At 50.9% G+C, this 18,967-nt stretch overlaps 1 protein-coding gene across 1 annotated transcript in view; it reads right to left on the bottom strand.

Annotated features, from left to right (window-relative positions):
• Nucleotides 1-16,478, bottom strand: part of LOC145339897 (nuclear receptor corepressor 2-like) — a gene marked incomplete at its 3' end in the record, with an annotated part of 74,303 nt that extends 57,825 nt beyond the window's left edge. Inside the window, exons 1-2 of the mRNA XM_080184436.1 lie at nt 15,564-16,478; nt 5,531-5,612 (exon numbers count right to left, since the gene is read on the bottom strand). The remainder of the gene's footprint in view (nt 1-5,530; nt 5,613-15,563) is intronic.
• Between the last annotated feature and the right edge of the window lie 2,489 nt (nt 16,479-18,967).

Here is an 18,967-nt window from a genome sequence, read left to right as displayed (position 1 = left end):
CCCCCTTAATTTAAAGCCATGCCCCCTCGTGCTAGCTTTCTCCATCCGAGGAAAAAGGCTATCACTATCCACCCTATCTAAACCTCTAATCATCTTATATGTTTCAATAAGATCCCCTCTTAGCCGCCTTCTTTCCAACGAAAACAACCCTAAATCCCTCAGTCTCTCCTCATAGGACCTCCCCACCATACCAGGCAACATCCTAGTAAACCTCCTCTGCACCCTCTCCAAAGCCTCCACATCCTTCTTGTAATGTGGGGACCAGAACTGCACACAGTACTCCAAGTGCGGCCGCACCAGAGTAGTGTACAGTTGCAACATTACACTGCGACTCCTAAATTCAATCCCCCTACCAATAAACGCCAAGACACCATACGCCTTCTTAACAACCTTATCTACTTGATTCCCAACTTTCAGGGATCTATGTACACATACACCTAGATCCCTCTGTTCATCCACACTATTCAAAGTCCTCCCGTTAGCCCTATACTCGACACATCTGTTGCTCCTACCAAAGTGAATTACCTCACACTTCTCCGCATTAAACTCCATCCGCCACCTCTCGGCCCAGCTCTGCAACCTGTCTAAGTCTCCCTGCAAACTATGACACCTTTCCTCACAATCTACCACACCTCCGACTTTGGTGTCATCAGCAAATTTACTAATCCACCCAACTATACCCTCATCCAGATCATTAATAAAGATTACAAACAACAGTTTTGGGGCCACTGCTGTTTGTAATTTTTATTAATGATCTGGATGAGGGTATAGTTGGGTGGATTAGTAAATTTGCTGATGACACCAAAGTCGGAGGTGTGGTAGATAGTGAGGAAAGGTGTCATAGTTTGCAGGGAGACTTAGACAGGTTGCAGAGCTGGGCCGAGAGGTGGCGGATGGAGTTTAATGCGGAGAAGTGTGAGGTGATTCACTTTGGTAGGAATAACAGATGTGTCGAGTATAGGGCTAACGGGAGGACTCTGAATAGTGTGGATGAACAGAGGGATCTAGGTGTATGTGTACATAGATCCCTTAAAGTTGGGAATCAAGTAGATAAGGTTGTTAAGAAGGCATACGGTGTCTTGGCGTTTATTGGTAGGGGGATTGAATTTAGGAGTCGCAGCGTCATGTTGCAACTGTACACAACTCTGGTGCGGCTGCACTTGGAGTACTGTGTGCAGTTCTGGTCCCCACATTATAGGAAGGACGTGGAGACTTTGGAGAGGGTGCAGAGGAGGTTTACCAGGATGTTGCCTGGTATGGAGGGGAGGTCCAATGAGGAGAGACTGAGGGATTTGGGGTTGTTTTCGTTAGAAAGAAGGCGGCTAAGAGGGGATCTTATTGAAACATATAAGATGATTAGAGGTTTAGATAGGGTGGATAGTGATAGCCTTTTTCCTTGGATGGAGAAAGCTAGCACGAGGGGGCATGGCTTTAAATTAAGGGGGGGTAGTTATAGGACAGATATCAGGGGTAGGTTCTTTACCCAGAGGGTGGTGAGGGATTGGAATGCCCTGCCTGCTGCAGTTGTGGATGCGCCTAGTTTGGGGGCGTTTAAGAGATCTGTGGATAGGTTTATGGATGGAAAGGGTTTGGTTTAGGTTAGAGGGTCATTGTTTTTTAACTGGTTGGCGCAACATCGTGGGCCGAAGGGCCTGTTCTGCACTGTAATGTTCTATGTTCTAACAACTTCCCTCCCAAGGGCATCAAGCTCACCGGCCTATAATTACCCGAGTTATCCTTGCTACCCTTCTTAAATAACGGGACCACATTTGCTATCCTCCAATCCTCTGGGACCTCACCTGTGTCCAGTGAAGAGACAAAGATTTCTGTTAGAGGTCCAGCAATTTCATCTCTTTCTCAGTAATCTGGGACAGATCCATCAGGTCCTGGGGATTTGTCTGCCTTAATGCTTCCTAAAACACCTAAAACTCCTCCCTTGTAATTGCGATTTGTTCTAACGGGTCAACACATCCCTCTGAGACACTCCCAGTCAACACATCCCTCTCCTTTGTGAATACTGATGCAAAGTATTCATTTAGGATCTCCCCTATTCCCTTGGGTTCTGAGCATAATTCCTCTTCTTTGTTCTTGAGAGGTCCGACTCTCTCTCTGACAACCCACTTGTTCCTAACATATGAATAAAATGCTTTGGGATTCTCCTTAATCCTGTCTGCCAAGAACATTTCATGACCTCTTCTTGCCCTTCTAACTCCCCGTTTGAGTTCTTTCCTACTTTCTCTGTATTCCTCCAGCGCTCCGTCTGTTTTCAGTTGCCTGGACCTAACGTACGCCTCTCTTTTCTTTTTGATCAGATCCTCAATTTCCCTGGTTATCCACGGCTCTCAAATCCTACCTTTCCTATCCTTCCTTTTTACAGGCACATGCCTGTCCTGCAGCCTTATCAACTGTTCCTTAAAAGACTCCTACATGCCAGACGTGGACTTACCCTCAAACAGCCTCTCCCAATCAACAGCCACCAAATCCTGCCTAATCCGGCTATAGTTAGCCTTCCCCCAATTCAGCACCTTACCCGTAGGACAACGCTTATCTTTTTTCCATTACGATCCTAAAGTTCACAATTGTGGTCACTATTTGCCACATGTTCCCCTACTGAAACTTTGATGACCTGACCGGGCTCATTTCCCAGAACTAGGTCCAGTATAGCCCCCTCTCTAGTTGGACTATCCACATATTGTTCCAAAGAACCTTCCTGTACACATTTTACAAATTCTTCCCCGTCCAGACCCCCAGCCCTAAGCGCTTTCCAGTCTATACCAGGGAAATTAAAGTCTCCCACTACAACAACCCTATTTTTTCTGCACCTATCCAGAATCTCTTTACATATCTGTTCCTCCATTTCCCGTGGGCTGTTGGGTGGCCTGTAGTATAACCCGGAATATTCAGCTGCCAGTCCTATCCTTGTTTTAACCAAGTCTCCATTGCTGCAACCACATCCAAATTCCGTGCATGCGTCAAGGCTCTAAGTTCATCCCTGGTCAGATCCCACTTGGAGTACTGTGCGCAGTTCTGGTCACCTCACTACAGGAAGGATGTAGAAGCTATTGAGAGGGTGCAGAGGAGATTTACAAGGTTGTTGCCTGGATTGGGAGGCATGCCTTATGAAGATAGGTTGAGGGAGCTAGGTCTCTTCTCCCTGGAGAGACGAAGGTTGAGAGGCGACCTGATAGAGGTTTATAAGATGCTGAGAGGAATAGATAGGGTGGATTCTCGGAGGCTATTTCCCAGGGCTGAAATGGTCGCTACGAGAGGACACAGGTTTAAGGTGCTGGGAAGCAAGTACAGAGGAGATGTTGGGGATAAGTTTTTCACTCAGAGGGTGGTGAGTGAGTGGAATCGGCTGCTGTCGGTGGTGGTGGAGGCGAACTCGCTGGGGTCTTTTAAAAGACTCCTGGATGAGTATATGGGGTTTAATGGGATTGAGGGTTATAGATAGGCCTGGTAGGTATGGATATGATCGGTGCAACTTGTGGGCCGAAGGGCCTGTTTGTGCTGTAGTGTTCTATGTTCATCTGTTTTGCCTGTTACGCTTCTTGCATTGAAGCAGATGCACTCCAGACCTCCAGGCCCACCGAGTTCATCCTCCCCGAGATTGCTCTTCCTCTTAGGTAGCCTTGTCTTGGTCCCATGCTCATCCCCAGTCTCTGTGCTCGCTGACCTATTGTTCTGATCCCCACCCCCCGCCACATTAGTTTAAACCCACCCAAACCACACTAGCAAAACTCCCAGCCAGGATATTGGTGCCCCTCCAGTTCAGGTGTAACCTTCTTGTACAGGTCCCATCCTTCCTGGAAGATTTCCCAGTGATGCACGAATCTGAAACCCTCCCTCCCAGTCCTTTAGCCACGTGTTCAGTTGTACAATCTCCCTGTTCCTCACCTCTCTAGCACGTGGCCCCGGGGAGTAATCCAGAGATTGCTACCCTAGAGGACCTGCTTTTTAGCCTTCTACTTAACTCACTCAATTGCTCGTGCAGACCTCCCTGCTCTTTCTGCCTAGATCATTTGTACCAATGTGGTCAATGAGATCTGTCTGATTACCCCTTTTAGGATGCTCTGTACCCACTCAGAGACATCCAGGACTCTGTCAACAGGGAGACAGACTACCATCCTGGAGTCTCGTTCACACTCACAGAACCGCCTGTCTGTGCCTCTAACGATTGCGTCCCCCACTACTATTGCTCTCCAATTCTCCCCTTTCCCTTCTGAGCCACAGAGCCTGACTTGGCACCAGAGACCTGGTCACCATGACCCCCTGGGAGGTCATCCCCTCCCACAGTATCCAAAACGGCATACTTACTTTGGAGGGGAACAACCACAGGGGGTCCCTGCACTGACTGCTCACTCCCCTCCCCTCTCCTGACTGTCACCCACTTAGCTGCATTTTTAGGTATTACTGCTTCTCGATATCTGCTATCTATCACCCCCTCTGCCTCCCGAATGATCTGAGGTTCATCCAGTTCCAGCTCCAATTCCTTAAGGTGGTCTGTGAGGAGCTGGAGTTGGGTGCACTTAGCTGGCCTTGATAGCGAGGGGGATTGAATATAAAAGCAGGGAGGTCTTGCTGCAACTGTATAGGGCACTGGTGAGGCCGCAGCTGGAGTATTGTGTGCAGTTTTGGTCGCCGCACCTGCGCAAGGATATTTTGGCCTTGGAGGGAGTGCAGAGGAGGTTCACTAGGCTGATACCGGAGATGAGGGGGTTGGACTATGAAGAGAGACTAAATAGACTGGGTCTGTACTCGTTGGAGTTTAGAAGGATGAGGGGGGATCTTATAGAGACGTATAAGATAATGAAGGGGGTGGATAGGGTAGAGGTAGAGAGATTCTTCCCGCTCAGAAAGGACAACAGGACGAGAGGGCACAGCCTCAAAAAACAGGGGTGGGTGGGGTGGTGCTGTAGTTTAGATCGGAGTTGAGGAGGAACTTCTTCACTCAAAGGGTGGTGAATCTCTGGAATTCTCTGCCCGTTGAAGTGGTGGAGGCTACCTCGCTAAATATATTTAAGACGCAGGTAGATAGGTTTTTGACAGACAAGGGAATTAAAGGTTATGGGGAGAAAGCGGGAAAGTGGAACTGATCCACGACAGATCAGCCATGATCTTATTGAATGGCGGGGCAGGCTCGAAGGGCTGGATGGCCTACTCCTGCTTCTATTTCTTATGTTCACTTGCCACAGGTGAAATCAGCAGGGTCACTAACAGTGACCCTTACCTTCCATACCCTGCAAGAGGAGCACTGAACTGCCCAAACTGCTGTCCTCTCCACCCAAACTCCCCACAAGGTAAGAGTTAGAAAAAGAAAAAGAAGAAAAGAAAAGCTTATCCGCTCTCACACCGAGTTTATTTTAGGTTGGAGGAGGAGGGAGGCACTGCATGTGTAGTCTTGCGTTTCCTCATCGTTCAAATTTATTGGCCAAAACAAAAACCTTCCCAGGTCTCCCCACGGCTGACACCCGATTTCCTGCTGCTCTGGAAAAAACTCTGAAAAAAGTTAAAAACGAAAAACTCTTACCTTCCAGCTCTCCGCACCAAAATCACTCCCCTCTCTGCCTGCTCCTCTGGAAGAATGAGGTCGAAATCTCAAGGGTAAATACCTTTCAAAAAAAATACAAAAAGGGGATATTAGAGAGGAATACCAGGATGCAGAAACTACATTCTGAAAGATGTGCTGGTTAGGTGGATTGACCCAACAGGCACCGGGCTGTGGAGACTAAGGAAATCTCACAGTAACTTCATCGCAGTGTTAATGTAAGCCTTAACTGTGACCAATAAATAAACTTTCACTTTATCAGTGTAGGTACAGTTCCCTGACACGGCTGCATTCTCCTTTCCGCTGAATCCCCACTGCACAATCTTATTTCCTACTCCACTTTCCAGGACAGGGAAAGCTGGTCCCAGCAAAGGGAAGGATAACAGCCCAGCTCCCGCTATCTCTGGTATCGCTCTCACTGTCCCTGCAACTGAGACCACACTAATCCCTCCCTAACAGCACTGTGGGTGTACCTACAGCTCAGGATCTGCAGTGGTTCAGGGACCACCTTCAGAAGGGTAATTAGGGATGGTCAATAAACACTCGGTTTGTCAGCGACGCCCACATCCATGAAAAGATTTTTAAAAACAATCTGACTCACAAATTCTGTCATAAATCTGACTCAAAGCTCTTCACAGAATCCTCTAAATCATGGGGAGTGGTGAGTGGGAGGGCTGGGCTGGGCTAGGGGTGAGGGTGGGGGTGGGGGTGGGGGTGGGGGGGATTGTTCTGTCCCTGTGCACAGCAAGTGGGAATGATGACTGGGGCGGAGAATCCAGGGGGAATCTCCAAGCAGCTTCCACACCAGTGGGATTTCCCCCCTTCATTCCTCCACCCCCCCATTCCACCATTGCCCCCCTCCACGCCCCCGCCATTGGCCCAGCAATAACACAATAAGGTTCCCATCCTGATAGGTCGGGATCCCCAGTATCAAACATCCAAAAATCATTAGTGGGATTCCATGCTGTATAATCCCATATCCAGAATCCCCTTGTTCCCGCTGACATTGAGGTTTCCACTGGGAAATGGGGATCTGGACAGGTAGGGACAGCCCCAGGAAGGGCAGGGTCATGCCCTCCCACAGTCCAGCACAGCCCCCTGAGGGTGAGATGTGTTATCCAGAGTGTGGGGGAGGGGAATGCCCTGTGTCCTTGGGGGAGGGGTTTAATTCTCCATGGGGATGGGGGGGGGGGTCCTGTTTTTGTATTTTTGGGGTACTCTGTAGCTGGGGGGGGGGGGGGGGGGGGAGTGCTGGTGAGCAAATTTCAGCAACATGATGTCATGAGTCCCACTCCTTCCAATTCTGTTTCAAATTGCTGGATTATTTGGTGGGAAAATGTGGTAAGAAGCTGGCGGGGAGGGTGGGGGTGTAACATCAACTCTCTTGGGTGTGTTTCTGAAACGTGTCTCTCTCTCCCTGAAGCACACAGTACCCCCTCCTCCCCCCAGTGCTGCGCTGTGATTACAGACTGCTTCTCAATAACAACAGAGTGACGTTTGCCAAATTCCCCTCCGGGCCCACAAGACAAGAATAACGTCTTCACAGCGGCAGCTCACTAACTGAACCCACTGAGCTGACAGGGTTCTTCACTTCACTCTCTCAGGCTGAGTTAACTCAAAACAAAGTTTTTACCCTTGCCTTTCTTGTAACACTTACACATTTAAACAGGCAGAATCTTGCTGCCACTCTCTGTAACGTTGGCTTTCCAGCAGCAGAATTTGATTTCAAATTGAGCTGTAACTTGTAACAGAGATGTGGAAGTACAGACGTAGATAATGACATGACATGAATCAGATTCCGGCACAAAGCCAAAGCAAACACAGCGCCAGTGTTAAAATTAAACCCCACACAAACCACAGCACCTTCCATTCCCCAGAAACACAAGCCTGTTTCATCATCACTTCCTGAGAATCAGAACTTATCACCCTTCTCGATGCTGAGATATTGAGATGAGTGTTTGAGGAGAATTATTACTTGTGGAATTGACTGGTTATTTGTGGCCCTCCTCAGCTAAATACTGAGTCCCTTTCTGACACAGAACTTATTTCTCTCCACACCAAAATTGGTGGAACGGCAAATTGTGCGGAGGGTGGGGAGAGTCTACAGAAGGATCTAGATAGGCTGGGCGAATGGGCCAGGAAATGGCAAATGGAATTTAATGTTGGCAAGTGTGAGGTGGTCCACTTTGGTAGGAAGGACTATGACTTACGGGGCGAAAAACTGCAGCAGGCGACGGTGCAGAGGGACCTCGGGGTCCTTGTGCATGAGTCGCAAAAACCCAGCCTGCAGGTGCAGCAGGTGGTCAGGAAGGCGAATGGGATGCTGGCCTTCATAGCGAGGGGGATTGTATATAAAAGTAGGGAGGTCTTGCTGCGGCTGTATAGGGCACCAGTGAGGCCGCAGCTGGAGTACTGTGTGCAGTTTTGGGCGCCGTACTTACGCAAGGATATTTTGGCCTTGGAGGGAGTGCAGAGGAGGTTTACTTGGCTGATGCCGGAGTTGAGGGGGTTGAGCTATGAGGAGAGGCTGAATAAATTAGGCTTGTACTCGTTAGAGTTTAGAAGAATGAGGGGAGATCTCATTGAGACGTATAAGATGATGAATGGGATGGATAGGATAGAGGTGGAGAGACTCTTCCCGCTCAGAAAGGACAGTAGGACTAGAGGGCACAGCCTCAAGATAAAGTGGGGGCGGTTTAGAACGGAGTTGAGGAGGAACTTCTTCACTCAAAGGGTGGTGAATCTCTGGAATTCTCTGCCCGTTGAAGTGGTGGAGGCTACCTTGCTAAATATTTTTAAGACGGGGGTTGATGGGTTTTTGATAAGAGAGGGGATTAAGGGTTATGGGGAGAGGGCGGGAACGTGGAACTGAGCCACGACAGATCAGCCATGATCTTATTGAATGGCGGGGCAGGCTCGAAGGGCTAGTTGGCCTACTCCTGCTCCTATTTTTTATGTTATGTTCTTATAAATAAAACCTTGCGTCACACTCACCCACATTCTCACTAAACCCCAACCCCCTTCACAAACCCACCCAGTAAAGAACACTCTCCAATTCCTAAACACAAACTATCTCATCTACGACTCTGTTGCCACAAGATTTCCATCGCTAATGATCGACTCACCAACCCCCACACCCCCCTGTCTGAGCTCTCAGTAAAACCATTCAGCTCCTTCACCCTGTCTGCTGTCCTTGCTGACCTTTCTGGTGACTGCCCGTCTCAGAGCAGCACAGCACAGTAAGGGTCACCTGGCCTGGGAATCATTTGAAAAGTGGAGATGTCGGCGTTGGACTGGGGTAAACACAGTAAGAAGTCTCACAACACCAGGTTAAAGTCCAACAGGTTTATTTTTGGCAAAAGCCACTAGCTTTTGGAGCGCTGCTCCTTCATCAGGTGAGTGGAAGTTCTGATCACAAACAGGACATATAAAAACACAAACTCAATTTACAGAATAATGATTGGAATGTGAGGCTTTACAGGTAATCAAGTCTTAAAGGTACAGACAATGTGAGTGGAGAGAGGGTTAAGCACAGGTTAAAGAGATGTGTATTCTCTCCAGACAGGACAGTTAGTGAGATTTTACAAGTCCAGACACGTCATGGGGGTTACAGATAGTGTGACATGAACCCCAGATCCCAGTTGAGGCCGTCCTCATGTGTGCAGAACTTGGCTATCAGTCTCTGCTTAGTGACTCAGGGGCTGAATGCCCTTAACCACTGAAGTGTTCGCCAACAGGAAGGGAACAGTCTTGCCTGGTGACTGTCGAGCGATGTTCATTCATCTGTTGTCGTAGCGTCTGCATGGTCTCCCCAATGTACCATGCATCGGGACATCCTTTCCTGCAGCGTATCAGGTAGACAATGTTGGCCGAGTTGCAAGAGTATGTACCCTGTACCTGGTGGATGGTATTCTCACGTGTGATGATGGTATCCATGTCGATGATCCGGCATGTCTTGCAGAGGTTGCTGTGACAGGGCTGTGTGGTGTTGTGGTCACTGTTCTCCTGAAGGCTGGGTAGTTTGCTGCGAACAATGGTCTGTTTGAGGTTGTGCGGTTGTTTGAAGGCAAGAAGTGGGGGTGTGGGGATGGCCCTGGCGAGATGCTCATCTTCATCAATGATATGTTGAAGACTCCGGAGAAGATGTTGTAGCTTCTCTGCTCCGGGGAAGTACTGGACGATGAAGGGTTCTCTGTCCACCGCGTCCCGTGTTTGTCTTCTGAGGAGATCGGTGCGGTTTTCCGCTGTGGTGCATCGGAACTGCCGATCTATGAGTCGAGCACCATATCCTGTTCTTATGAGGGCATCTTTCAGCATCTGGAGGTGTCTGTTGTGATCCTGATACGTTGCAAGAAAGGATGCCCTGAAGCATGGTACATTGGGGAGACCATGCAGACGCTATGACAACGGATGAATGAACATCGCTCGACAATCACCAGGCAAGACTGTTCCCTTCCTGTTGGCGAACACTTCAGCGGTCATGGGCATTCGGCCTCCAATTCTCCAAGGCGGCCTTCACAACACACGACAGCGCTGAGTCACTGAGCAGAGACTGATCGCCAAGTTCCGCACACATGAGGACGGCCTCAACCAGGATCTTGGGTTCATGTCGCACTATCTGTAACCCCCATGACTTGCCTGGGTTTGCAACATCTCACTTACTGTCCTGTCTGGAGACAATACACATCTCTTTAACCTGTGCTTAACCCTCTCTCCACTCACATGGTCTGCACCTTTAAGACTTGATTAGCTGTAAAGACTCACATTCCAATCATTATTCTGTAAACTGAGTGTGTCTTTATATGTCCTGTTTGTGAACAGAAATCCCATTCACTTGACGAAGGAGCAGTGCTCCGAAAGCTAGTGGCATTTAACCAATTGGTACACAGAGGGGGTACTCTGGTTCAATGGATTCTTACTGAGCCCCCCACTCTGTAACGGTTTCCTTCAGCCAGTCTGTTCCTGCAGCACTGGGTGGTCTGTACACCTGTTGAGGGTGATGCCACAGAGCCGGGGGCACCAGGCCTCTATGAGAAGGTCAGTGCAGCAGAAGTTAAGAGAGTGCCCCTCCGGTTGTGCAGGGGGTAAGGAGAGTGGGCAGTGAACAGGGTCAGTGCCCCCTGGAACACAGGGCCAAAAGAGGAAAGAGAGAAGCTACAATTGGCAGAAGGGGCGGGGTGGGGTGGGGTGGGGTGGCGGGGTGGGTGCTCTTTCCCAGAAGGAAGGCTGCAGTTTGGCAGGAGTGGTGGGGATCAGGGTGGGGAGGGGGAGGATCAGGAGGGGGAGGGGGCAGGGTGAGACAGGGCAGAGGGAGTGGGGAAGGGGCAGGGCTGCCAGACTTTGGGCCCATTCGTGATGAGGGGTAACATCGCCACAGGAGGGGCAGGACGCAGGGCATCAGGAGAGCAAGGGAGAGGAAATGAGACAGGAAGGTCAGTAACATCATGGTGATATCACTATGATAATAATCCAGGAACCTTTCCAAATGTTCCAGAGACAGAGTTCAAATCCCACTCTGGCACCTGGGAGAATTTTAATTCAATTAATGAATAATTCTGGAATAAAAGTTTGGGAACCGTGAAACCATTGTCAATTGTTGTAAAAACCCATCTGGTTCACTAATGTCCTTTAGGGAAGGAAATCTGCCGTCTTTATCCGGCCTGGCCTACATGTGACCCCAGAGCCACAGCAATGTGACTGCCATCAGATACTGCCTAACAAAACAGGATTGTAGAAAAAAATACATGTTAATCTTTCTCTCTCTTCCATCGGGAAAAAGATACAAAAGTCTGAGGTCCGGTACCGACCGACTCAAGAACAGCTTCTTCCCTGCTGCTGTCGGACTTTTGAATGGACCTGCCTCGCATTAAGCTGATCTTTCTCTACACCCTCGCTGTGACTGTAACACAACATTCTGCACTCTCTCCTTTCCTTCTCTATGTACGGTATGCTTTGTCTGACTAGCGCACAAGAAACAATACTTTTCATTGTTTGTTAATACATCTGATAATAAATCAGATCAGTATCAGTCAGGCCCATTTTCCAAGAAAAATTTTTTTTAACAACATTCAACACAGTCTGCGAGGAATGACAAAGTTCCCTGAAGGTGATCAAGGTTAAAGTGGGATAAAGAGTGATGGGGAACAGACAAGAAAGTGAAGCTGAGACCAGGATAAGATCAGTGGGGATCTGATTGAACAGCAGAGCGGGCCCAGAGAGCTGAATCACCCACTCCCGCTCCTCATTTTGATGTTCCTGTGTTAAGGTTCAGTGTGCCGTGGGAGACTGTGCATCGAGCAGATGGTGACAGAGACTGTGCTGGCTTTGGGGAACAGAATTGTTCAGTATGTCCCACAGTCAGACACTGCGGCCTTGGCTCATTGCAAGGATCAACTGTGAGCCTTAGCGACATCTCATCAGCAACTGTAAGACAGGGAGAATTGTATTGTTCGCTCTGTAGGAGATAGATAATAGAACAGCACCTTAGAGAACTGTTAAAGTGAATAGAACAATTTCTCATTTCAACAAGCAGATTGGTTCCTGGAACCATTATTTAATTCAAAACTGCAGATCTGAGTGGGTTTCCTCCGGGTGCTCCTGTTTCCTCCCACACTCCAAACATGTGCACATTAGGTAGATTGGCCATGCTAAATTGCCTCTTAGAGTCCAAAGATGCATAGGTTAGGGGAATTAGTGGGGTAAATATGTGGAGTCATGGGAATAGAGTGGGGGTAGGACTCAGATGCTCTGCCAGTGAATCAGTACAGGCCTGATGGGCCGAATGGCTTCCTTCTGCACTGAGGGGATTCTATGATTCAATTCTATGGTTCAAAGTTTCTCATTAAATGGATTTGAAACTAAGGGAGATGATCCCAGCTTGAAAATGAACCTAACCAAAGAGATATTATTTACAAACACAAAGACAATATAATCCACACGATTCACAAAGACACTCAGCACTTGCCCTCAGTGAGGCAGATTCCTGTCACTGATTGGGAAAATGTTGTCTTGATGCCTTTCTCAAACTCTCCCTGTATAAATGTACAAACTGCCACTTCCCCACCTCCTGAGCAGCTCCCTGGAAAGGTGCTTGCTGTGTTTGCAAAATCCGGCTCAAACACTCAAAAGGCTGGCGTCTGTTCCAACCCCACCGATTTTCTCAAACATTTCACAAACAACCTTCAAACAGGAACAGAAAATGCTGGAAAATTTCAGGGGGTCTGACAGCAGTGAGGAGAGAACAGAGCCAACATTTTGAGTCTGGATGACCCTCCGTCAGAATCAGCTCTGTTCCCTCTCCACAGATGCTGTCAGATCCACTAAGATTTTCCAGCATTTTCTGCTTTTGTTTCAGATTCCAGCATCTGTAGTATTTTATTTTTATCCTTTCTAAGAGTGTGTGGGAAGGGGACAGAGAGAAAGGGATAGTGTTCACCCAGCCAGAAGAATATTCCAGGAGCAAGCAATAAAAGAACAAACTTCACAAAGCAAATCAAAATCAAGCTTTAATAAAGAAACTTCATTACATCATCACTTAAAGTTTAGGCATGCGAGGGAGAATTTTGCATGAACAATCCATCTAACCAGTACGTCTTTCAGGCTGTGGGAGGAAACCAGAGCACCCAGAGGAAACCCATGCAGACATGGGGAGAACATGCAAACACCACACAGACTTTGGGAATTGGGAATCGAACCCAGGTTCCTGGAGCTGGAGGCAGCCGTGCTAAACACTGTGCCACTGTGATCGCACACTGGGTCACAAATACTCCCCACAACCCCCGTCTGCTTTATGTGCATATGGGTCACCATAGCATGTTACCATTGGTCACATTATAACAGTTAGAGAAAAGGGGATACAGAGAGAGGAGGGAGAGAGAGAGAGAGGAGGGAGGGAGAGAGAGAGAGAGAGAGAGGAGGGAGGGAGAGAGAGAGAGAGAGGAGGGAGGGAGAGAGAGAGAGAGAGGAGGGAGAGAGAGAGAGAGAGAGAGAGAGAGGGAGAGAGAGAGAGAGAGAGAGAGAGGAGGGAGAGAGAGAGAGAGAGAGAGAGGAGGGAGGGAGAGAGAGAGAGAGAGAGAGAGGAGGGAGGGAGAGAGAGAGAGAGAGAGAGGAGGGAGAGAGAGAGAGAGAGAGGAGGGAGAGAGAGGAGGGATAGAAGGTTACGATGATAGATTTCATTGAGGAGAGGGGGAGGCTGGTGTAAAACATTAACACTGGCAGGGCTGGACGGCCTGTTTCTGTGCTGGGTGACCCTGTAGGGCAGAAATCTTCGGGAGAGGAGCAGGCCATTCAGCCCTTTGAGCCTGCTGCTCCATTTACTGAGATGGCTGCCCAGGTCCGTGCCACAGGAAGGTCCCCTCACTCTGAAAGAGGAAGAAGATCTGAATGTGGGATGAGTTGCTGATGGAGGGTCGAAGGGCCTGTTCGCTGGGAGTGTTCAATCGAATCTTTGCTCAGGGATACGTGAAGCCTATCACAGAGCAGCATTTTGTAAACAAGCACAACAGCCTCTTGGTACACAATGCGATCCCACAAACAGCACTGGTTTGATTGAGGCTCAATGCTGTCCATGATTCTGAGAACAGACAGGACACTGAGCCATGTACAAAGCAAAATCAGACAGGCTGTCAGTCTGTACCCAGCCTGCCCAGACAGGCTGTCAGTCTGTACCCAGCCTGCCCAGACAGGCTGTCAGTCTGTACCCAGCCTGCCCAGACAGGCTGTCAGTCTGTACCCAGCCTGCCCAGACAGGCTGTCAGTCTGTACCCAGCCTGCCCAGACAGGCTGTCAGTCTGTACCCAGCCTGCCCAGACAGGCTGTCAGTCTGTACCCAGCCTGCCCAGACAGGCTGTCAGTCTGTACCCAGCCTGCCCAGACAGGCTGTCAGTCTGTACCCAGCCTGCCCAGACAGGCTGTCAGTCTGTACCCAGCCTGCCCAGACAGGCTGTCAGTCTGTACCCAGCCTGCCCAGACAGGCTGTCAGTCTGTACCCAGCCTGCCCAGACAGGCTGTCAGTCTGTACCCAGCCTGCCCAGACAGGCTGTCAGTCTGTGCCCAGCCTGCCCAGACAGGCTGTCAGTCTGTACCCAGCCTGCCCAGACAGGCTGTCAGTCTGTACCCAGCCTGCCCAGACAGGCTGTCAGTCTGTGCCCAGCCTGCCCAGACAGGCTGTCAGTCTGTGCCCAGCCTGCCTGTCTGTGCCCAGCCTGCCCAGACAGGCTGTCTGTCTGTGCCCAGCCTGCCCAGACAGGCTGTCTGTCTGTACCCAGCCTGCCCAGACAGGCTGTCAGTCTGTACCCAGCCTGCCCAGACAGGCTGTCTGTCTGTACCCAGCCTGCCCAGACAGGCTGTCTGTCTGTACCCAGCCTGCTCAGCCTGCCCAGCGCTGCCAGCACTTTCTGACTTGAGTCCCGATTGTTTAAATCATCTACAGAATGCCCACAGAGCAGGAGGAGGCCATTTGGCCCATCCTGTCTGCACTAGCTCTCCAAATGAGTGATTGACCTCATGCCATTCCCCTGCCTTCTCCCTGAAATCCTGCACATTCCTCTTTTTCAAATAACAGTCGAATATTTTCCAGATCCTAACCACTCACAGTTAAAGATTTCTCTCATTATCACCTTAGTTTCTTTTACCAAAATCCCTTTCCCCAATGGGAACAGCTTCTCACTATCTACTCTCTGGACATTTCAATCAATTCTCCTCTCAACTTTCCTTTCTCCAAGAAAAACATTCCCAACTTTTCCAGTCTCACTGTGCGTGAGTTTTGGGAAATGATGAGAAAGAAGGACTGGGTAACAGAGAGAAGAAAGAGTGAATTCAAACAGTTCCAAATATCACCCACTCCTGCCCAGTGACCGAGGGAAAGGCGGTTTTTTGAGGCAGTGCCAGCCGGTTCGGGCTGACTCAGGAAGTCTGTCACTGCCGGGATCGTGAGGCCTTTGTCAGGCTTCCCGCTCAGCCGGGAGGGAATATCCCGACACACATTCCAGCCTCGGCACCTGGAATTCTCACTTACCCTCCGAGCGCTCAACTTCTTCCGTCAGATCAAACTCAAGGTCGGAATGAAGGCCGTTTTCTGGGAATATCGGCACTGGGGCCCGAGTGAGAGTGAGACACTCCGGTCCTGTTTGTCGGTGGATTCTCCAGCTCTGTAAAGATGACAGATTGAAGAAGGCGATGTGGGAACAGCCAGTCCGCACGGCGCTGAGGAAAGGTTTCTCACTAAACTCTCTGTGAATCACTAAAAACTCATTCCACCCACTGGAATCTGCAGCTTTTCACAAGACTGACCATCTCCCAGGTAACAGGCTAATTTCCTCTTTAACCATTTCCTTCCTGTTTTCTCACTCCCTCAATCTATTCTTAACACCCGCCGTTTTTCTGTTTCCAATCCGGAGCCGCTCAGAGTCACAGCAACAACTGACTGAGGCGCCACTTCCTGCAGAGCTGCACTTCTCCCTTAGGCCTCAGGCCTCAGGCCTGTGAAAGGTCCCAATCCCTACCCTCACTCCCTGCCTTTCCACCCAGCCATGCTGCCCATTCCTCACACAATCCAGCTGTTCCCACCTCACACACACTGAGCGGGATCAAAGGGGCAACAACGGCACAAATCCGTCCCTCACTCCGCACAAAGGGAGAATTCCCGGTGGGAATGATTCACTCCCACAGCAATGACAGCAACATCAGAGCAGCTCACAGGGAGTTATTGCTTGAAACAATCCAGGAATAAACCCATCCAGCCGGAAAACCAAGGACCCCTCGCACCCCGGACATTCTCTCTCCCACCTTTTTCCACCGGGAATAAGATACAAATGTCTGAGGTCACATTCCAACCTCAGGCTAAAGGGACAATCCTTTAAAACAGAGACGAGGAGGAATTTCTTCAGCCAGAGAGTGGGGAATGTGCGGATCTCATTGCTGTAGAAGGCTGTGGAGGGCCAGGTCATCGAGTGTCTTTCTGATAGAGATAGATAGGTTCTTGATTAATAAGGGGATCAGGGGTTATGGGGAAAAGGCAGGAGAATGGGGATGAGAAAAAAATCAGCCATGATTGAATGGGGGAGCAGACTTGATGGGCCGAGTGGCCTAATTCTGCTCCTATGTCTTATGGTCTAAACTGACTCAAGAACAGCTTCTTCCCTGCTGCTGTCAGACTTTTGAATGGACCTGCCTCGCATTAAGTTGATCTTTCTCTACACCTTCGCTGTGACTGTAACACTACATTCTGCACTCACTCATTTCCTTCTCTATGAATGGTATGCTTTGTCTGTATGGTGCATGAGAAACAATACTTCTCACTGCCTGTTAATACATGTGACAATAATAAATCAAATCAAATCAAATGATGCCAATGTCATCTCACCCAGCCTCTCAGTCATTACAAACTCTTTAACGAGGACCTTCAGAAAGGCAACAGATTAAACAAGAAAAATACTGCAGATGCTGGAATCTGAAACAGAAACAGAAAATGCTGGAAAATCTCAGCGGGTCTGACAGTGTCTGTGGGGAGAGAACAGAACCATGTTTCAGGTCTGGGTGACCCTTTGTCAGAGCTCTATTCTCTCTCCACAGACACTGTCAGATCGGCTGAGATTTTCCAGCATTTTCTATTTCTGATTGAGATTAAGCAGTTGTGTCGATCACATCGTGAATTTTAATATAACAGGATGTTAACAACAGACCCTGGGTCTGGGTTCATCATTCACTTGCTACGTAGCCAGGGTCTTACTGTAAACAAGATGAACTATCAGTGAAACATTGAGTCTGTTTCTCTCTCTGCAGACACTGCCCAGCCTGCTGAGTATTTCCCGCATTTGCTGCTTTCTGTCTTTCTCTCGGTGTAAACACAGTAAAAAGTCTGACAACACCAGGTTTCTCTCGGTGTAACAGTCTTTCCAATTGGGGTGGGGGACCCCAACACCTGCAGAAACCCCAAACCCGAAGGCCAGAACCCTGAGAATCAAGACTGATCTCAATCAGTTCACCCACTGCAGAACGTGCATCAGAGACTCCACACAGCACAGGGCAGATACCCCCGCTCCTCCTCCCCCCCCCACACCCCCGGAGACCCCCCTCCCCCCAAACTGACCCCTGCTCCTCCTCCCCTTCCCCCAGACTGACCCCCCCTCCCCCCTCAAACTGACCCCCGCTCCTCCTCCCCCCCCACACCCCCCGGAGACCCCCCTCCCCCCAAACTGACCCCCGCTCCTCTTCCCCTTCCCCCAGACTGACCCCCTCCCCCCTCAAACTGACCCCCGCTCCTCCTCCCCCTTCCCCCAGACTGACCCCCCCTCCCCCCTCAAACTGACCCCCGCTCCTCCTCCCCCTTCCCCCAGACTGACCCCCCCTCCCCCCTCAAACTGACCCCCACTCCTCCTCCCCCCGCCCCCCGGAGACCCCCCTCCCCCCAAACTGACCCCTGCTCCTCCTCCCCCTTCCCCCAGACTGACCCCCCTTCCCCCTCAAAACTGACCCCCGCTCATCCTCCCCCCCGCCCCCCCCGAGACCCCTCTCCCCTCCCCTCCCCCAAACTGACCCCCCGCTCCTCCTCCCCCCCGTCCCGAGACCCCCCTCCCCCCAAACTGACCCCCGCTCCTCCTCCCCCCGTCCCGAGACCCCCTCCCCCCAAACTGACCCCCGCTCCTCCTCCCCCCCTGCCCCGAGACCCCCCTCCCCCCAAACTGACCCCCACGCCTCCTCCCCCTTCCCCCAGACTGACCCCCTCCCCCCTCAAACTGACCCCCCTCCTCCTCCGCCTCCCCCCAAGCTGACCCCCTCCATCTCCCCTCCCCCCCGACTGATCCCTCCCTGCCCCCACAGGACTGACCCCCTCTCCCCAGGCTGAGCCCTCTCCCCCTCCCCCTGTCCCCCACGCTGAGCCCTCTCCCCCTCCCCATCCCCCCGACCCCGACCCCCCAGGCTGACCCCTCTCCCCCTCCCCCCCAAGGCTGAGCCCTCTCCCCCTCCCCCTGTCCCCCAGGCTAAGCCCTCGCCCCTCTCCCCCTCCCTTCCCCCCTCCCCCTCCCCTCTCCCCCCCCCAGGCTGAACCCCCTCCCCCTCTCCCCCTCCCTTTTTCCCCCCTTCCCCCCACCTCCAGGCTGAGCCCTCTCCAACTCCCCCTGTCCCCCAGGCTGAGCCCTCCCCCCAGGCTGAGCCCTCTCCCCCTCCACCCCCCAGGCTGAACCCCCTCCCCCTCTCCCCCACCCCCAGGCTGAGCCCTCTCCCCTCCCCCTGTCCCCCAGGCTGAGCCCTCCCCCCAGGCTGAGCCCTCTCCCCCTCCACCCCCCAGGCTGAACCCCCTCCCCCTCTCCCCCCACCCCCAGGCTGAGCCCTCTCCCCCTCTCCCTACCCCCAGGCCGAGCCCTCTCTCCCTCCCCCATTCTGACCTATAGCAGATAGTGAATCTCTGTTCTTTGATCA

The sequence above is a fragment of the Carcharhinus amblyrhynchos genome, unplaced genomic scaffold, assembly GCF_965287045.1.
Source record: "Carcharhinus amblyrhynchos unplaced genomic scaffold, sCarAmb.v2.hapA scaffold_731, whole genome shotgun sequence".
In the NCBI taxonomy this organism is placed as follows: domain Eukaryota; kingdom Metazoa; phylum Chordata; class Chondrichthyes; order Carcharhiniformes; family Carcharhinidae; genus Carcharhinus; species Carcharhinus amblyrhynchos.
This window is presented reverse-complemented; position numbering and strand designations above follow the sequence as displayed.